This window comes from Bactrocera dorsalis, chromosome 4 (genome assembly GCF_023373825.1).
Source record: "Bactrocera dorsalis isolate Fly_Bdor chromosome 4, ASM2337382v1, whole genome shotgun sequence".
Lineage (NCBI taxonomy): Eukaryota > Metazoa > Arthropoda > Insecta > Diptera > Tephritidae > Bactrocera > Bactrocera dorsalis.
In genome coordinates, this window is record NC_064306.1 from 1,241,568 (window position 1) to 1,261,509 (window position 19,942).

Consider the following 19,942-nt stretch of genomic DNA (forward strand, 5'->3'; position numbering starts at 1 on the left):
TCGATCCCGAATTCTATTACTTTGCGGCGCGTCGTCCTACCGGCCACACTTCGACTTCCTGCTCGTTACCGTACCTTATCGAACCAACTTGGTCAACTGCTAATTCAATGCGTAGACAACAAAGGCGCACAATAAAACCAAACAAAGCTCGAAAGGAAGTAATCTGAAATGAAGGTAACGAGAAATAACCAATAATGGTTATCCAAGCACGCAATACAATGCAGTGAACTGCGAAGCGTAGCTTGCACCAACAGATTACGAAATTACGCTATTGACAAAGGAGGAAGCGGAGGCGATGAAAAAATCTGTACAATTCGAATGAAAGGAAATCAAAATCAAAATAAAAGAGATAAAACGCAACTCTGGGAAAATGGGGAAAAAGGAAAACGATGAGTGCGCAGCAAATAGCTTGCAAGAGATGTGTGCAAACGTGCTGAGAAAGTACAAAACGGATAAAGGTGCAAGAAGTTCGAGCGGCTCCGGCTGCAGCTCGAGCGAGTCCAAGCCAGTCCTTGACTAGCGTAACGGAGTCGATCAAAACGTCTAATGGCATTGCTATAATAATAGCAACAACAATGGGGAGACAGAAAACAATAATATTGGTGGTGACTGGAACAACAACTGCAACAATAATACCAACACCAACAACCACTTCAAATAGATAACACACAATGGCACTGCGACAATGAAAATAGCCTCGAAAAACAATAGGACAACACATACGGCCACTCCTGGACCACGTACGACGCCTTGAATGCGCAGCTCTGGCTAGAATAACGGCTATAGCAACAACAATAACAACAACAGCAGCAGCAATAACATTCGCTAGTCACATACACCGCATCATTGATTGGTTGGCCTGGAAGTACAACAGGCAACGGTTGTCGCATTGCCAATAAATGCGATAATACCAACAAAAACAAGAAGCACAACAGACGCAGCAAAAAGGATACATACGTCCATGCTAAGAGAGCACGAAATTTTCAATTCAACGCCTACATGCCTCAATGGCTCGTCGGACAACGGACAGCGGACAAGCAGGGCGCACCCGGAAGTGAGCACATGGCATAACAGTGGTAATAAAAAGTGGAGAACATGCGTTCGCAGCGACTGAAGTTCTGAAGTTGTGTACAAAGGATGCTCGAAATGAACGATTTTGTAAGTGGACACTAGAGTGAATTAAGTGACACTGTGCTCCGCTGCTGGCGGAATGAGTGGCAAATATTAGTTTTTGTTGGCCGTGTGGGTGCTATCGAAGCGGGAAAATTTGCTGGTTGGACCACTACGGCTACTGCTGAGCTTTCGAATGTTGTCGGATGACTTTAAGGGGATTTTAACGATCTTAATCTCGTGAGAAGTGCCAAAGAAGTGGAAGGAGGCACAGCTAAGGTTAAAGAGAGTTGCTGTGGTGACAAGATGAAATGCGACGATTTCACTTTGGAGGTTCTTGGCTATGATATGGTTCCGATGCTGGCTAAGTTGTAATGTTGGGCAATTTACTCAAAGTATAACCGACTTCTGACAGAACTAAAGAGAACTTGTAGACAACCACTGACACTACCTGTTGAAGAGTCTGGATTATTTTTGTTCTTAATAGCATTTTCTACAAAAATTTATTTTATTTTTACACCTTGTTCTTTCGAGTATAAGTCCTATTAATCGTACTACAATTTATATATTCGAATCGAAACTGAAACAGTCCCAACTGGAACTCGGGGCTGAGAAGTAATATATTATAGTAGCATTAATCTCACAATTATATCAACTCGTTGCCAACTTTCCAAAAATACATCATAATCGTTCAAACGAACAAAGGTCGAAATACTGTACACCAGTTATACGGTTACCTATTGGTTACCCAAAAATATTCCAAGAATAGCTTTATAAAAGTAGTCTACATCGAACCTTGCTTTACAAAAATATAAGGAACCATCACTGTCAGGTCACTTTTTGATGCTTTCAAGGTCACGTCCAGCTTTTATTACCGCTATTTTTTCACTTTCGGCCCACTGTGCTGCTGTGCAACAAATTCGATTTCATTTGATTAGGCACTGATTGAAGAGTTCCGACAGTTCGGACAGAATGGACACGACGGATATGCTAGCAAGGACATGCAAGCGATAGTATAAGCCTACGCACGTACACGCACACCCACACAAATCATTCACATCAGCCTATGTCGTATGGTAGTCGCATATAGGCCACATCTGCTTTATTTTCAGATTACTGCCTTATACGCTCTGCTCTGCTTACAACTCCAAACACACACGCACCTACAGCAAAAACAACAACGCTTCTTTTCCACACAAAACTTGTCCGTGTTTTCTTTTGACTTTCGGTTCTTACCTCGTTTTTGCTTCTTCAAACCGCTATCCGCTTCGTTCGAGCCATTTTTTGTCGGCCATCGCCGGCAGCTGCCATAAAAGGTTAGTTATATTAACAAAAACACATTTAAACGCTGATTTTATGACTTCCCACCGCCCCTTGCATGTGTTCGTGTATGTGTGTGTGTGTTCGCTCTATTTGCCATATGAACGCATTAGAGTTGACAGGCGAATAACATTTGTGGCAGAACAATAAAATTAGCAAACAAAATTAAAATTTTATGCAAATTTGCGCAGCGAACCCATTCGGTGTATTTATTTAGTTGGCGGTGGGTGTGGAGTCGAAATACATACAGTCAAGCGCTGAAGAAGTGCTGAGCATGAGCGAAGGCGGGTTTCTTTTTGGAGTTGCTTTTTTGAGGATGAGCGCATGAATTATTCATGGCGCAGTGTTGAAAGCTGAGCCGAGCGACGCTGTGGACAGCTTACGCAGAGATAAGTCTGTTTAGGCAAGATTACCAATTGCTGCGCTGCGGTATCGAAGTTATTATTAGGCTGTGAAAACAAGTAGATAAAATGAATGTATCTGCTGCAGGAAAATATTTGAAAGTTAGTGGTAAAAGTGTGCAATTTTTTGAAAATCCAGTCGAATTTTTTTTTCTAATGTTACTGGTGAAAATATTTCGCTGTAGTGCCTCAGTTTTTGAGATATCGTTCTGAAAATTTTCATACACCCTTTTCTCCCCCAAAAGCTACTTATGTGTCGGACTCGCTGAAATCGAACCACTATAGCATATAGCTGCCATACAAACTGAACGATCGAAAGCAAGTGCTTGTATGAAAAACTTTTTTCTTTCACGAGATATTTTCATGAAATTTGGCATAAATGATTTTTTCTGTCATTGCTGCCATTCCTGAATATATTCTGCAGATCGGACCACTATAATACATAGCTGCCATACAAACTTACCGATGAAAATCAAATGCTTGTATGAAAACCTTTTTCATTTGAGGAGATATCTTCACGAAATTTGGCACACACTATTTCTCATAGCTACGATACCAGCTCCGAACAAATTGTTCAGATCGGACCACTATAACATATAGCTGCCATACAAACTGACCGATGAAAATCAAATGCTTGTATGAAAAACCTTTCAAATTGACGAGATATCTTCACGAAATTCGGCACATATTATTTTTCAAAGCAACGATACAAATTCTGAGCAAATTGTTCAGATCGGATCACTATAATATATAGCTTCCATACAAACTGATCGATCAAAACCAACACACAGTTATTTTTATACCCTTTTATGACTGTAAGACATGCAACTGTGGAGTATCCTCTTCTGGTTTCAGTGCAAGATGTGTTGTCGTGTTTTTGTTGTTTTATTAATAATTTGAACCATATTATATAAATAAGCCCAAAAGCTATTACATCAACGGCATACTCTATTATACTACTTAACTGAATTATTTACTTTCCGCCCAAAAGCCGAAATTATCATTGCATTTCCATCAAATCCACTTCCATTCGCAAACGCTACACGCTCCGCTGTGAGCTGTCAAAGCTTTGTATTCAGTATAATATTCCTGCAGCACAAGCGTGGTGTAATCATATTCGAGCCTAACACTCACACACGCCTGCCGTTATATGCATGTGCAATGTAAGCATATTTACCGTTCATATTGCCAATTATGAGCAACTGAATTATACAGCAAATTTAACGCAACCGATTGAGCGTTGTGCCCAATAAAATAATCCTTCCTGAGCTAACGGTAAATTACTTTGAATCGCACACAAGCATAATTGAGGTAATAACGGCAGAGGGTCCGTAGTAGTAATAATAATAAATCCCACATAGGAATCAATCAATTAAATACGTAAAGGAAATATGCAAAAAAGGCTAGAGTAGAGAAATTTGTGCGTTCATGTGGAAAAGGTTGCATATGCACAGGCGCCACTTATTGCTGAATACAGACAATAACTTTGCCTCCACACCGCATAGTAGTAGAATATGAACTTCAACGCCAAATGCACACACTGACACTCATACACCAACACCACACACATAAGCACTCACGCAAACTAGCGACTGCATTCAACTAGGCTTATCTATCTATGCCATCGAAGCCCAAAATATGCATACAAATCATATTTGCTCGGCCACAAGTGCCAACATAAATGATGTGTGGCCAGCATATGAAGCGACAAAGAACAAAAACAAAAAAAAACCGACGCAAAAAAAAACTAAAGTGTTGCGCCGGCCTTTTTTGCTTTGGTCAAAATGTCATTCATCTCCGCGCTGCTGCTGCCCGCACGGCCCACAAAGCACACCTAAAAGCCTCGCTGCTCCATTTTATGACATTCAATCACTTGGCACGTGTGTGTGAGTGTGTGTGTGGCGCATATGAATTTGCTGTGAATTGCCGGGCAAATCGAATATAACTTACTTTCGTACAAACGAGTTCAATTCAGCTGTTGCCTCGGCAAAATATTCATAACTTTGTTTTCTACGTCCGCCGACGAATGGAATTGGTTCATTCAACGAACACACACACATGCACGCATGCTTCTGTGTTTACACTCGCTTGGCCACTTAGTTACACATATACATATGTACACAAGTCTATTTATTTACACATACACACACAAGTGCTTACGAGTTTTCGTTAGCACTCGAAATTGCCTCGCCTGTGTGCTCGTTCGCATTCAAAGGTACACCCGGGTATTGCACTCATTGTCCAAATAGCAGTCAGGCTAGTCAAGTGACACGTCACAAACGCCCAAACGCATGTCCGCCAATGCGACATACACCCATACATACGCATTAATATGGGCGTACAGTTTTCATTAATGGCACACACACGCACACACGTGCGCGGCGAATGCTCGATTTGTATGGAGATAGGCATCGATTCATGCATATGCACACATTCACACCTCATCGACGCAATCGCATATTCAATCATGCCGAAAACTTAATTTTCTCACTGGCACTACATGGCGTATGAGTAATTTTCAATTTACCGCCAATGGAAATGTTGAGCACACCAGTCCACAGACAGACGGACAAACACAGCAATACATTGTGCAGCCAATACAGCAATATGAATTTATGGGTTGCAAGCTTTTGTTTGTGTGTGTGTATGAGATGTTGTGGCTGGGCATATGTGTATGCAGTAAGGCGTCTAGGCGTGCTTTATGTTTTAATATGCACGAAAATCTGTAGAATACATACTTGTACACTTACAACAACACGGTCATTTATTTTGACATTTTTATGCATGAAAACGAAACTGTGCCAGCGCCAATACAGGGTGTGTCAAAGGTTTTGAAATTTAAACGAAGCTATCTATCGAACAACGATCGAAAACGCACAAATCTATTTTTATAACTTGAAATTTGGTATTTGTTATTATCTGAGACAAAGAAATTTTTCAGATCAGTTGGCTTCAACATATAGCTGCCATGTAATCTGTCCTTTCAAAATCAAGTAGACATTTTCTTATTCTTCTTCTTCTTTACTGGCGTAGAAACCGCTTGGAAATTCCAAGCGAAGCCAGGTCCTTCTCCACCTGGTCCCTCCAACGGAGTGGAGGTCTTCCTCTTCCTCTGCTTCTCCCGGCGGGTACTGCGTCGAATACTTTCAGAGCTGGAGTGTTTTCGTCCATATATGGTTGGTTTTTGATTTGCCAGGTCTAAATTCACACTGATAAGGTCCAATCAGTTTGCTGACGGTGGGTTTTTATCCTTCAGACAATACGCTCGTTAGAACCTTATACGCGATGCTGACGAGGCTTATCCCACGTCAGTTCGCGCAGATTGTGGAGTCTCTTCTTTTTTCTCTTCTTTTGTATTTACCGAAAACCAATGGTTTCGGTTGCAGTTGCACGTGAAGAGCTTGAAATACCGTCCCACAGTTCTCATATACTGTGTTATTGACGAGAGCAGGAGTGCAAGGCGATTCGAAAATCATCATCATCACCCGAGACTGTTTTTTACTTTTAATTGGTGGAGTTTTTGACGTGACGGGTCTCAAACCCAGCACACAATCCTGTAGGGGCGATGTTCCGCCTTCTCACTTCAGCTCACCTGCAAACGGATGTTCTTTGCCTACCCGGAGGATACTTGGTCAAAGACCGGAAGTCGTGAGCTGCTTGAGCCATATGTAAAAGAATCGTTTCTGGCCACTCCCAAGTGAATGGCGTGAAGTTCTACACATGACACCATTCTCCAATGATTCGTCAAAAAATAAATTAAGATTTTAAGACACGGTTGTTATCAATTATTGATCAGAATACAAATGAAAAAGAAAGGCATATGTTAATAAGTCACTGTAACAATTCGTGGACGAAGAGATTACGAACATCCACTTGCAATTTCTTTTTGTCAATATTATTTTTTTTTTTATAATAATTTTTCCAAAATTGAAATGAAAGTAGAAATCAAAATTTCTATGAAGTTCAAGGCCACGTTCTAATTTTACATTCAAGCGCGTGTGTTGCCACTTTGCTCTGGAATTCTCTGCTAATGTACATACATATGTAATCTATGTAAACCAGCGCCTAATTTAGAAATCCTGCAATGTCATAAGTGGCACGTTTTATAATAAATTTCTAGCGCCTTTCAGCCACATTACTAGTAACCAACGCGAGTACTCCAAGTAGACGTGTGGCACGTGGTAATTCCACTGCGATGTGCTACATTGAGAAAAACGCATTTTCCCACGCCACCTGGCGCACTCACACCTCTTTGGGGAATGCTCAATCCCATTTGAAGCTGTTTTCAGACTCACAAGCTTGTTGGCTAAGTGTCTGTTGGTTTATAGAGTGGTGCTATATAACGGGTGATTTTTTTGAGGTTAGGATTTTCATGCATTAGTATTTGACAGATCACGTGGGATTTCAGACATGGTGTCAAAGAGAAAGATGCTCAGTATGCTTTGACATTTCATCATGAATAGACTTACTAACGAGCAACGCTTGCAAATCATTGAATTTTACTACCAAAATCAGTGTTCGGTTCGAAATGTGTTTTATCGACAAATTTTGTTCAGCGATGAGGCTCATTTCTGGTTGAATGGCTACGTAAATAAGCAAAATTGCCGCATTTGGGGTGAAGAGCAACCAGAAGCCGTTCAAGAACTGCCCATGCATCCCGAAAAATGCACTGTTTGGTGTGGTTTGTACGCTGGTGGAATCATTGGACCGTATTTTTTCAAAGATGCTGTTGGACGCAACGTTACGGTGAATGGCGATCGCTATCGTTCGATGCTAACAAACTTTTTGTTGCCAAAAATGGAAGAACTGAACTTGGTTGACATGTGGTTTCAACAAGATGGCGCTACATGCCACACAGCTCGCGATTCTATGGCCATTTTGAGGGAAAACTTCGGACAACAATTCATCTCAAGAAATGGACCCGTAAGTTGGCCACCAAGATCATGCGATTTAACGCCTTTAGACTATTTTTTGTGGGGCTACGTCAAGTCTAAAGTCTACAGAAATAAGCCAGCAACTATTCCAGCTTTGGAAGACAACATTTCCGAAGAAATTCGGGCTATTCCGGCCAAAATGCTCGAAAAAGTTGCCCAAAATTGGACTTTCCGAATGGACCACCTAAGACGCAGCCGCGGTCAACATTTAAATGAAATTATCTTCAAAAAGTAAATGTCATGAACCAATCTAACGTTTCAAATAAAGAACCGATGAGATTTTGCAAATTTTATGCGTTTTTTTTTTTAAAAAAAGTTATCAAGCTCTTAAAAAATCACCCTTTACCATATGTGTTGAATGGAAGCAAAGATGTGCGTGGTTTAAGACTTACCACCAAGTTTACACCAGTGCTTTTAAACCTGAAAGTTCCTGTATGTCTCTGGTTGGCGCTCACAGCACTATTCTAGTTAAATGCAGAAAATGATCTATCAAACTTGATATCCTCATTGCTTTGTGTTTTAGTACAAGACTGTTGTTGATGGTGTTTACTAAGCACCTTTAGGTTTTTGTTCAAGACAGGGTCGAATCATCTGTAATAGCTCTTTTGGAATTCAATCTTTTCACCGCCCTTATCTCGCTTTGCTTTAAACGTAATTTCTTTAGCCATCTAGATTGTGGTTTTCGATTAGCATCATTTCTACAAAGTAAAATATATATAAACCCTTCCGTCCTTGAGTCGGTTGATTATTTTATAGCGGACTAAAAAGTATTTTTGTTATATTTTCTGTTATATTTTCTGTTATTGTTTTGTATATTGTTCGTATTTTCGTCTTCAGGAAGCCCCCATTTAGCTGATAACTGCTTCGCCTTTGAAATTTTTTTTTCCAAAATTTCCCTACAGTACTTATATGCACTTTTTCCACTAACGTCTCAAAAGCTGTGTACGCCATTAGCTGCTGCTACACCCGCCATGACTTTCTGTGTTTATATTTAGACATTTAACTCTTGGCATTACTTCCGTCACCTGCTGCCTAATCAGGCCTTACGCATTTATGCTGCTTATTGTCTCTTCCATTAGACGTTTCTGGCAATTTTGTACGCACAAACTTTTTCAAAGGCTCTTGTTTGCAGGAAGCTGTTTTTCACTTTTTATTGAGCAGATTTTCCAGTGGTATTGTGCCTTCGTAATATCGCATAACTTATTGTTGTTGTAAAATGAAACTTTTCTACTTTATGTGAAGTCTTCAATTACCACAGCACAAGCATACACCGATCAGCATAGATTTGCGCACAGTCAGAGCGCTGCCCTTGCAACTCGATGCTGATGTCTCCGCTCAGCAGCGCTCATTGCGTCTCCTGCTAGCTGAAAAGTTCATGTTTTCAGCTCCGGCTGCCATTGTACACGCCATTATTCCAATTTCCATTTCGATTTGTTTCAGTTTGTTTCGCATTTGTTTGTTAATAAATTCAATTTTCTTGTATGTCGCTCGAGGAAATGCCATGCCAGCTCGCCACCGCGCTCTCAGCACCGACTTTTGTGCTGCGTTCGCCCACAAGAAGGTTTCTTGCTTCATTTATATGCAATTTGGTAATTTTATACAAGCAGTTTTTGGTCGGTGGGAAGGCGGACCCGCTGGGTACACCGTAAGCTTAGACACACGGCGTTGCTCCTTTTTCGGCTTCGACCAACCCAAACCAGCGCCGGCCCGCGAAGATCTGCATAGAACAACAAGCTTTGTGTAGAACATTTATGAGCACCCAGTCAGCACTCAGCAGCTTTTCGCCGCACACACTTGCACTTATGTGGCTGACTGCTTCTTATGCTAATTTCCATTGCTCTCTTCAGTGCGCCGTGCGCGCGCCACCCACTTCGGCTGCCTTCGGTTGTGCCTTTTGCATTGCAAATAAATTAGTTTGGATATTTTCAATGCGACAGCTGACAGCAGTTACGTGTCCCACAAACACAGCAACAACAACTAAATCGAAGCAAAACAGTAAACAATACGAGCCAATACCGCCCTCAACTTCTTCCACGCTCGTGCATTACTTTGATGGTAGCGCTCAGCAGGCGGCTCCAGCGCTCAATTACACCAACAGCGAATGCTTTTCCTGTTTTGTATGTCTCTCTTTCCACGCTCTTTCCTCATTCCCACCTCTGCTGCCGCACTGCGGCCTTCGTTCATCGTGCTGTCAGCCAAAATTGATAAATCGTACATGTAACTGTTATCAGTTCGGGTGTGTGTAAGCTTTAGTGCGCTCCCGCTTCCCTTCCCCCAAGTGCAAATCATCACTTGGTCCAAGCGTGATTTCTGTTTGTGTGCATTTTGCGCTTGGCTTATTGTTTTTTTTTTTTTTCTTTTTCTCTGTCACAGAGTTATTGAACACGCTTTTTGTTTGGCTTCTACTTTTGCAGACGTCGCCGCTTTGGTCTGTCGCATTTTTGAAAGACTTTGGAAACAGTTATGCGCGTCAAGGTTAAGGCACTCGGTGCGATCGAACACTGTAGTGGAAAGTTTGGCTAATTTTTTGGAGAGTAGAAAAAGTTTTTAGCAATTAATTCACAAAGCAAGCCAAGGTCATATTGACAGAAGCGACGGATGCAAGATAGCTTTTCATATAGTGGGGATCAAACAGAACTCAATTAGGCGTTCCTGTCAGGTATCTTGAGCTAAGTGTATTCTAATTCTCCATCGACTTATCGGCTTATGTTTCCTTCGTATTAAAACTGAGAACTTAGTGTATCGCCGAGGAAAGTATCAGCCTCAGCTCTCTCCATGCAACTTTGATAAACTGCGTCCTCAAAATCCCAAAAACTATTTATATATCCAACTCAAGCCCTACAGTACCGAGATTTCCAGAAGAGTCTAACTGGAAGTAACTTGAGTTCCTGTGAATGAGGTCATGCATTCCTTGACTATGTAACTTTGAGGTCACTATCAGAAGCCTTAAGGGTGGTAACTGCTTCTGCTTCGGAGTGAATATATACTTCACTGAATGAACTTGCTTATAATTTCATAACTATGAATCTTATAAAGAATATAGTGTGCGAATAAAACTAGTGATATTTCTGTATATTTTTCCATAAACTGTTTAAGAACTTCACCTCATTATTGAGGGCGAACGAAATAGTAAAATAGTAAGCAAGTGCTCCGAAGTGCAGCTTCTCTCAGAGAGGTGAACATTCACTCCGGCAGCAACGCGACATAAGGGGAGTAAAAAGCTCGAGATCTACTGAACTATTTGGCCTGAGCAAAGTTCATCTTGCCACAATCGTAGGAGTTCATACTGGACACAAAGATGCGGTAAGGCTTAACTTCTTGTCGAACGCCAGTTTTTAGAATTATATAGAGGAGGCTGCAGTGAAAACATCTAGACACTTTCGCCTCCATTGTCCAGCCTTAGCAAAACGGAGACTGAAACAACTCGGTAATCTTTTCGAAGCTGATACTGATTTCATTCGTGATTGACTCAAAACGCATTGTCGATCTGTAAGAGCTTTTTGATTCAGTATTTAGGAGTTTCTGGGTATCACAACGAACCAGTACGCCGATCCTGTCCAAGTGAGGTCCGCATCAGGATCGTATCGGCCTTTTAACCTAACCTAACTACGCATGCTAGTACAGTTATCGGTATTCTCTACTCACCTCGTGCACTCTCCACTTATTTAAAGGAGTAATTTGCGCACGATTTCAAAGTATTTCAAAGAATTTACGAGTAACTAACAATTACGCACTTTATTGCCGCCACCAAGTGTTTGGGTAAGATACTAACCGACGCTCGTAAGACTGTTTAAGTTGATTTACCTGCGCAATCTTCGCACCTCCATCATCCGAATTTTAATGCTGCCACTCATTTGGCATTTAAATGATTTTTGTTGTTTTTTTTTTTTTCAAATTAGTGTCTTCTGCCCCAAAGTAAACGCAGCCAAGCAGTTAGGCAGTCAGTCAATCAGCAGGCGACCACTCAAATACGCCAGCTAATCGGATTCATTAGTGAAAAGTATGCACGAACGGCACTAGCCGACGGCTGGAGGCGGGAAAACTGAAACGGCGTGCAAGTGGCGGCAACGCTTATTCACGGGCCGCCGTTAAATACAAACTAAATGAGATGCGCGCATTTACGAGTGCATAAAAAATCATCATTAAGTGCAAATGAAGAGCAGCGAAATGTAAATGGAAAGTGCGAATGGAATGGGAAATGGAAAATAGAATATAGAAAACGAACTGCCAGTGTGATAAAATGAAATGAAAGGCAGAAAAAATTAAAAAAATGCGCGAAATGAAAAGAAAAAATATACACGAGTGCGACGAGTTGCAAATGAAGTGCCGCGCGGGGTGCGGGGGTGAGCGCAAATAGCTTAAATGAGTTTTAATCAAAACTTTGCAGTTGCCACGCTGCAAATATGCTGCACAAAAGCCTTGCGAACACACTTACTTGCTTCAATGAACTTCGCGCTCCGCGCACTTTTCGTGTTATCATTCGCACTTTTTTCCACCAAAGCCAACACACACACATACACACACCCGCCGCTCATTAGTTGCCTGGTCAGCAAGTGCTCAGCGCGCTTGTTGTACTTGTTGTTGCTGGTCGCCAGGCGTCAGCTGTTTTCGCCAGCACAACAAGCCGCGCGCCGGTCGAGTGTTATTGCAACTGCTGGCCGCCACAAGCGCACAGGTGTGGCCGCCTCCAATCCCTATCCTTCCACCGCAAAGCTCACATCTGCGCCGCGGTCTGCTGGCGGGCGTTGATAACTAAATGTGGCGCGCGGCTAATAGCCAACGGCGCATAAAGCTCAATTATATGCTGCAATTTTTGTTATTACTTTTCATTTCTTTAATTTGCTTTTTAATATGTGTGGCGTGTTTTTAGAACTTTTGCTTTTTTGCCTTTAATGCCATATTATTTTCTCACTGGCAAATGACCCGCGGCGCGCGTGGAAATGTAATGAAGTTGCTTTTTGCAGCGTCTGCGCTTTTGAAATGTTATTTGATGCGCTTATTACTTTGTGATAAACAGAGCGCTTTGAAGGTGCGAAATAGAGTTTTTCTCACTTTTGTAGCACTCATTTAGGCGGTTGAGAGGCATGAAGTTTGCTAATTTGTAGCATACATTTGTGCGCAATGAGTTTTGCTGAGGAACGAAAATTTGCTAGCAAAATAGGTAGAAATAGTTATTATTTCGTGATAATTGCATAAAATTAACTTAGAAAAGCGCGAAGGACTCTCTCTTTCAGGATTTGTCCGAAAAGTAATAGGAATGAGTCGATTTAAAATAATTTATTGAACCAATCGTTACAATTCTTTAAACAATTTCAAACTAGGCTCATTCTGCGTCGATGCAGCGCTACTAGCGCCATTTCCAAGCATTGAAGGCGTCACGGAAGGCATTCTCCGGAATAACCTTGAGAGCCGAGGTGTGTGTTGCTTGTATCCTCTCTGTCGTCTCAAAATGCTTGGCAAGGAAAAAATAAGTCCGCGTGGGAGCCACATCTGGGCTGTAGGACGGCTGTGGAAGCATTGGAATTTCGGCCTTGGTTAGGTAGCTGTTCACAAGAAAGGTGGTGTGAGCCGGGGCGTTGTCGTGGTGTAACTTCCAATCGGCTGCGATGTCTTGTTGGACCCGATTGACCCTTCGTTTGAGTCTCTTGAGGACTTCCACGTAAAACTTGGCGTTGACGGTTTGTCCAGGACGAATGGACAATGCCTTTGTTTTTTTTTGAAGAAAATCAGTCCTATTACTTTTCGGACAAAACCCTGTATATATCTGAAAATAGGTCACCAATTTAAAACCATCTCTAGTTTGCCATATGCCGTACCACTTGTATGCCACCGCTTGGTGCTCAGCAAACTTTCAGAAAGTATTGCATCCACTAACGCTTACTTCACTTACTTTTAGCCTATAGTTTACTGAAATTCCTACATTAAAGCTTGTTTAACTGTCAAGCTTAAACCTTGGCGCTTCGCTAAGCAAACCGACGCTTAGGCGATAACTTAAAGCACTTAACTCGCCGGGTAAGACCAAATTCCTTCAATTTATATGTAGCTGTTAACTAGTGGCGCACGTGTTTTGAAAATATTTCTTGGCGCCTAAATGTAGGCAAGCATATGTAAAGTGTTACTCCCTGCGGCGCTTGTAAAAACATTTCTCGCACCTTTTGTAGCACTTACTTGCAGCTGCCTGTGTTGCAAATAAAGTTTTGCAACACTATTTACGGCATGCAAAAGTACGCAAGATTTTGCTCTGGTAATTTCTTGCTCTTTCTCACATTGCTACTTGCCTTGCCGCACCCCCATTTATTAAGCGCCCGAAATGCTCATAAATGTTGGTGGTTGTCGCAAAAACAAAAAAAGCCAAGAAGAAACGCTGCAAAGACAAGGAAATTCAAGCAGCACACGATTGCTGGTGGCAAGCTTTGGCGCCTTACGGTATGCAACACAATGCATGAGCAAGTGCGCACGTGTGTGTGCGCGATACCTTTAACCTTTCTATTTTGCAAGCGCCATTCTTCATTTTTTGACTATTTTTTGCATCACTTTCACATTGCATTTATTTTCTTCAATCTTCAACATTCATTTGTGTTATGATTTTCATTGCTTGTTACTACTTTTGATTTATTTTTCGCTACACTTATGCAAATGTTGCCGCCAAGTGCTAATAAATGAAAATAAAATTGCACCAAAAACTTGTTTTGTCTCCTTTTAAACTATAAGTTCGCTCGTCTTGAGTTTCGCGGCTTTCTTTGCCGCCGCTTTGCATCATACTTCAAATAATGGTTGCGCAAGTTTCATAAGAAAATTTTATAGGAATTTTCCCCGGAAACCACTAACTAGCTTAACTGTACACACGAAATAATAATAGTAATTTTTAAAATTATTTTAATTTTTTTAACAATTTTTGAAGTTTGCGTATGTATTTTTTTATAAAAAGGTTCTAATTAAAACTGTCGAATGATATCTCTACATGCTGTGCTTGTTTAAAACTTGCTGTATTTATAAGCTGAGGCAACAACATCGAAATTATTTGCATTGCCATATTGTTTGAGCCATTATTTTCATGAATATTTCTTCACAGCATGTTGAACTATGGCACTTAACGTAATTTGAACATAATTGCATAATTGCGGAAGGTGCATGGCTGCGTAGGTGGCTCTTAGACTCAGAGAATCTGGGTTCTTAAAAGAACACGTATGTGAACACTCGGATATCCTCTCCTTTGACTGCATACCAGATCAACTGGATTATGGAGTCGGCAAACCAACATCTGGTCAACCAAAATAAAATTAAATTACATTTTAAAAAGTGTTGATATCTGTCATTGCAAAAGCCAGTTAAATTTTTTTCCCCCGAAAAGAAAATTGATGGCAACCTTTCTCTAAAAATTTGTATATTTTCTAGTTTTTTGTACAACTTCCAAAGCTAACATCTTTGTTAAGTTTTTATTTTTATTATTCCATATCCAATTCAACTATATTTGCATTTTCATCAAAAATCTATATTTACGAGTATACGTAACTTTCATTTTTTGTTAAATTTCCTTATAGCCCAATCGCCTGCAACAGCCTCAACTAGCGATCATGCGTTTTCGTATATTCAATTGTCTACACAACTACAGCAAGCGCACTCTACACGCTGCGTAAGACATGTGCTGACCGAGCTCAACAGCAAGAAGAAGAAAAGTAAACAAATAGTGCTGATCAAATAAAAATAAAGTGCGCGTAATTAAATACGAAATTGTGATTTAATGTAAATAAAAGTAAGGTTAAAAATAAAAAGTGCGAAAGTGCGTGCAATTGAGTGAAAAGTGTGTGTAGTGCAGTGCAAAGTGCGATTTAGTGTATAAATAATAAAGTAAAATAAATAAAAGGCAATAATCCGTAAATCATGTGTTAGGGCAAAGTGTTTGCAAAGTGCAAGTGGAAAGTGTGAAAATGTGAAAATATGTCTTGTGCAATGTGAAAAGTGTAAAATGTATATATGTGTGTGTAGTGAAGTGAAGAGTGGAAAGCAGCGAAAATCCATGCAGCGAGTGTCTTGCCGCGAAAGTGGACACTCGGTGGCAGCAGCTTAAGTGGCTGACAGAAGTCGGAAGGCATTTAACATAAGGAATGTGCAAACAAATAAGAATGCGCTGCTGGCAGACGCGCTGAGACAGTAAATAATGCAAGGTAAGAATTGTTGGCAGTCACAGTTATTTATATTCGCGCTTTTGTTATCGGCGGCGACCATATTTATTTGTTTATTTATTTTGTTATAAGCGGGGGAAAACAAAACAATTGAGAGGGGGGTTGCATGTTGAGTGTGAGTGTTGGAGAAGAGTGGCAGGGCAGTGTGAGGAAAACTGAGTAAAAATAAAAAAACAAAAACCAAAGCAGCGTGTGAAAATGCGAAACAACAGAAATATATATGAGCGCATGTTTATGGGCGGAGCGCGAAGCATAAATAGTAAATAAAAATAAAATGAAAGGGAACAATGTAAAAAAGTGCCGGTTGTGAAAAATTCGCGCGCCACACACAGGAAACACTTGTTTGACTTATGGCAACAGGAAGGATGCAGCCAAAGTGGCAAAAGCACCTGTGCACACATACGCAGATGCTTTTCGCCGTGCTGGCGTTGTTGGCGGCACCGCTAACGGGGTGTGTGCATACGAAAAAGGGTTAAGCGAAGACATAAAAAATATTCCATGCCAGCAATAACAATAATAAATTACCCGGCTTTGGTGGCATAAGAGCAAAGGACATATTCGCCAACTAAGCGGTTGAGCGCGTCAGCAAGGGTGTGGGCGGCTGGAGCGATAGGCCACAACAGGCAAGTGTTGATGATGATGATGATAAGGCAATGGTGTGAGAGATGCGAGCGAAATTTGATGGTGTGTGGCGATGCAAAGATGGTATACATTTTGGTAAGCCGAGCCATTAAGAGTGTGGCGTTGTTGTTGTGGCTGCCGCTACCGTAGAAATGCAAAATTGTCACCTGCCGGACAACAAAAGCCGGCAACCAAGTTGCTGACACGCCCGCCGCGCTATTTACTTAACTGTGGGTGTAAACAACACTACGGATTATGGTTTGTGTCAGATGCTACAGCCTGGATAACAATGTGCAAATTGTGTGAAGCGGCGATGGATAAGCGAGGCGAAATATTTGAGTGCAGCGCATATTTGAATATATAACAGCAGATAGAGTTGTAAGACCAACGCTCAACAGCTAAGAATGCATGCGAGATTATGAAATTTGCTTTTGCGGGAAAAAAGAGAAATGCCTCAACTATTTGTTGTTTTAGTGGTAGAAAGAAATCACTACATAATATTGAAAGAGGCTACTAAGTTGGAAGACGTTAGCTCGAAAAAAATCTGGATCCGTTTCGGTTATACGGACTCCCGACCAAACGGTCGCTGCCATTAATTTCTTAGCTGCTGTTGTTGTTATTACAGGGGCTTTCTAAGCACTGTTTGTTGATAGTATGACAGCTATTGTCATCCGCGTCAACTAAAACGCGTTACAAGTACGCATTCATTCAATAGAATTCGTGGCAGCGGAAAATGGTGTTAAGTCTCCCGCTTTTCGTTGAAACTTCTTATCGGCTTATTATTGTAATTAAAATCGCACACAAACAGATTATCAAATTCATGTGAAACACCGTCTTGATCTGCATCTTCACTTTCACTTACACTTTCGCATCTGCTGCCACAGTTCGAGACTCATCCCTACCGCTCTCCTCTACTTTAATCACACATTTTCTCTTTTATGCGATGCTTGAAAATAATTGAAAATTAAGCAAAGCCATAAGAAATGTTTAATGCTTTTTGTTCAGTGTGACTAGATGAAGCGTGTGATAGCCTCAGATACTCGGTAGTAAGCAAATGAGCGCACGTTCACGTGGTTGTGCGCCAAAATGAGTGTATGTATGTGTGTGTGCGTTTGTAATAAAATAAATTGATAGCGCATTAGAAACTAATGTGTTTTCTACACACTATGCGCAAAGTCTCATGCATAACCTTCTGCAGCCACAGAGAGACGTGGAGTTGGCATGATACGTAATGAAAAAGGCTCCGCTCGCTACGTGATATGGCGCTAGTACTTCAGCACCGTCTATGGAAAAGCAATAGCAATTGGTCCTCGGTATGAATGCTTGGTGTTATTAAGCCTTGAGGTATGCAAACAGATTTTAATAAGGTGGAAGTTTAAACGCGCTTGCAATGATTACACTAGATTATGGAATAATGAATTGAAAGATACAGCTTTGTTATATAGTCATGCAAATTCTGATTTTACATGGCGAAATTGCTTGGAGAATAAATTTGTAATAGACAACTTATCGAAAAGCAGCACTTAGGTCGCTGAACTCCAAGCGAAGTCTTTGCTTTAGAAACGATTCATTTATGCGAAAGATTTTAAATGGTTATTCGCTAAGTTTATGCCTCTTAGTTAGAACTATTTGAAGAGTTTTCCAATACTTGGATAGATTTAAAGGTGGTTTTGTGCGAATTCTTAAACTTCAAAGCTTCGTGAAAAAGAGCGAATGGATTTTTGGAAGTTTCTAAAGATTACGCCTAGAGACTGGCGTTAGAAACTCTTTTAAAATTGTATGTAGGATAAAACTTAAATTTTTTAAAGTCATTGGCTCTTGTTCAGTCCACAACTGGGGTCTATTCATTTCAAGAGAGTTGCCATCTTCGAAAGACACCGTAATTTTTCCGCTGAATTGCCACTATTTTCTTCTTAGCTCTTTTAGAACTATAGCAAACCAGGCTCTCACGTTGTCAGTTTCTCTAGATCGGCTCTCTGCTTTTCATACCGACGACAGAAAAAGACGATATGCAGCGGGTTTTCTCCGCCGTTTCCGCAGAAAGACCAATTCGTCATTCCAAATTTGTAGAGATGCTCTCTTAAACACCCGTGCCCCGTCAAAAACTGCGTTATATAGAAATCTGTTTCTCCATTTTTTCTATCTAACCTTGCTTATACGCTTTTTATTAGCATGTGGGTCCATCTCCCCGTTGTAGCTGCATCCCATCGTCCATTTCCAGCTAGTGACGCTGTAAGTGTGTGAGATATTAGTCGCAAGTTTATACTTTCTTCGACGAAACTCTTGAGCAAGCATGATACTCTGTTAGCAAGGAGAAAAAATCCAAATAACATTTCAGCAAATGTAATAATAACTATAAACCATATTTTACGACTAAGAACCAACTGTTTTCCACAGAAGCAATTTGCGACACATTTTTCCACAGATTCCCAGAAACTAAACAAGTTATTTTACTTTCACCTTGAAACTGTAGGAAAACAAAATTGAACTGCAAATGATTTATTCATATCTACGTACACACCCACGGATTTTTAAATGTATTTTTCGCCGTAACTTGAAGAGATTTGCATCGAAATGAGCGCGCGACACCACAAATGCAATAACGGAATTCATTTATTTCCCTTGGAGGCGGCAGTAATGTACATATATAGACGTTTCAGCGCCTAAAAGCAATCTAACACTTTCGCTGTAATAAAATACGTAACTGTATGCTTGTATATTAAAAAATTCCACAATCTGTCAGCTGCTTTTAGGCGCTAGTTTTTCGTGCACAGCATACTTGTAGGCACTCAATTTTATGCGACACCAAGAATCACAAAGCGCACGCAAAAAACGGCAAATAAAAGCAGTCAGTTGTTGTTGTGCGCGCGCTAAAGTGCCGCCAACGCGTATGCATATGTATGTGTAGAGACAGCACATAGCATATTTATGGGCGCCCAGGCGTTATGATAAACGACGTGAGGGTGTAGTGGTAGAAATCGCGTTAGAAGCTCGTGAAATTGGTAACAAGAAATTGTGAGTGTATACAGTTCCCGTTTTTTTACAGGTGTGTGTGTGTATGCGCCAAAGAAAATGGCTAAATAATGTTCGCTTTGCTTACACACATACTCGCGTGCTTGTATATCCCACACAAATACGCTACACAGTTGTGTGTGTGTGTGTGTCTGCCAATATTCCTGCAAATTTGCGCTTTCTCCGCGGCGGCGCTGCTGTGCGCTGCTTGGCAGGTGGTCTCTACAATTCAAAGCTACACGCCACACCACTCATATACACCGTGTGCTGACATCACTGCTTGTATTTGCGTATGTATTTATGCATGTGTGAGTGCATGTGTGCGTGCTTGTGAGCTTAGCGCAAAAGAAATGAAATTCAA

General features: G+C 40.9%; 1 protein-coding gene across 1 annotated transcript in view; it reads left to right on the forward strand.

Moving 5' to 3' along the window:
* The window catches only part of LOC105230419 (TWiK family of potassium channels protein 7), a 163,114-nt gene that overhangs the window by 80,181 nt on the left and 62,991 nt on the right, over window positions 1–19,942 (forward strand). The window contains exon 7 of the mRNA XM_049454276.1: window positions 15,307–15,930. The gene's annotated coding sequence lies outside the window, so the exon portion shown is untranslated. The remainder of the gene's footprint in view (window positions 1–15,306; window positions 15,931–19,942) is intronic.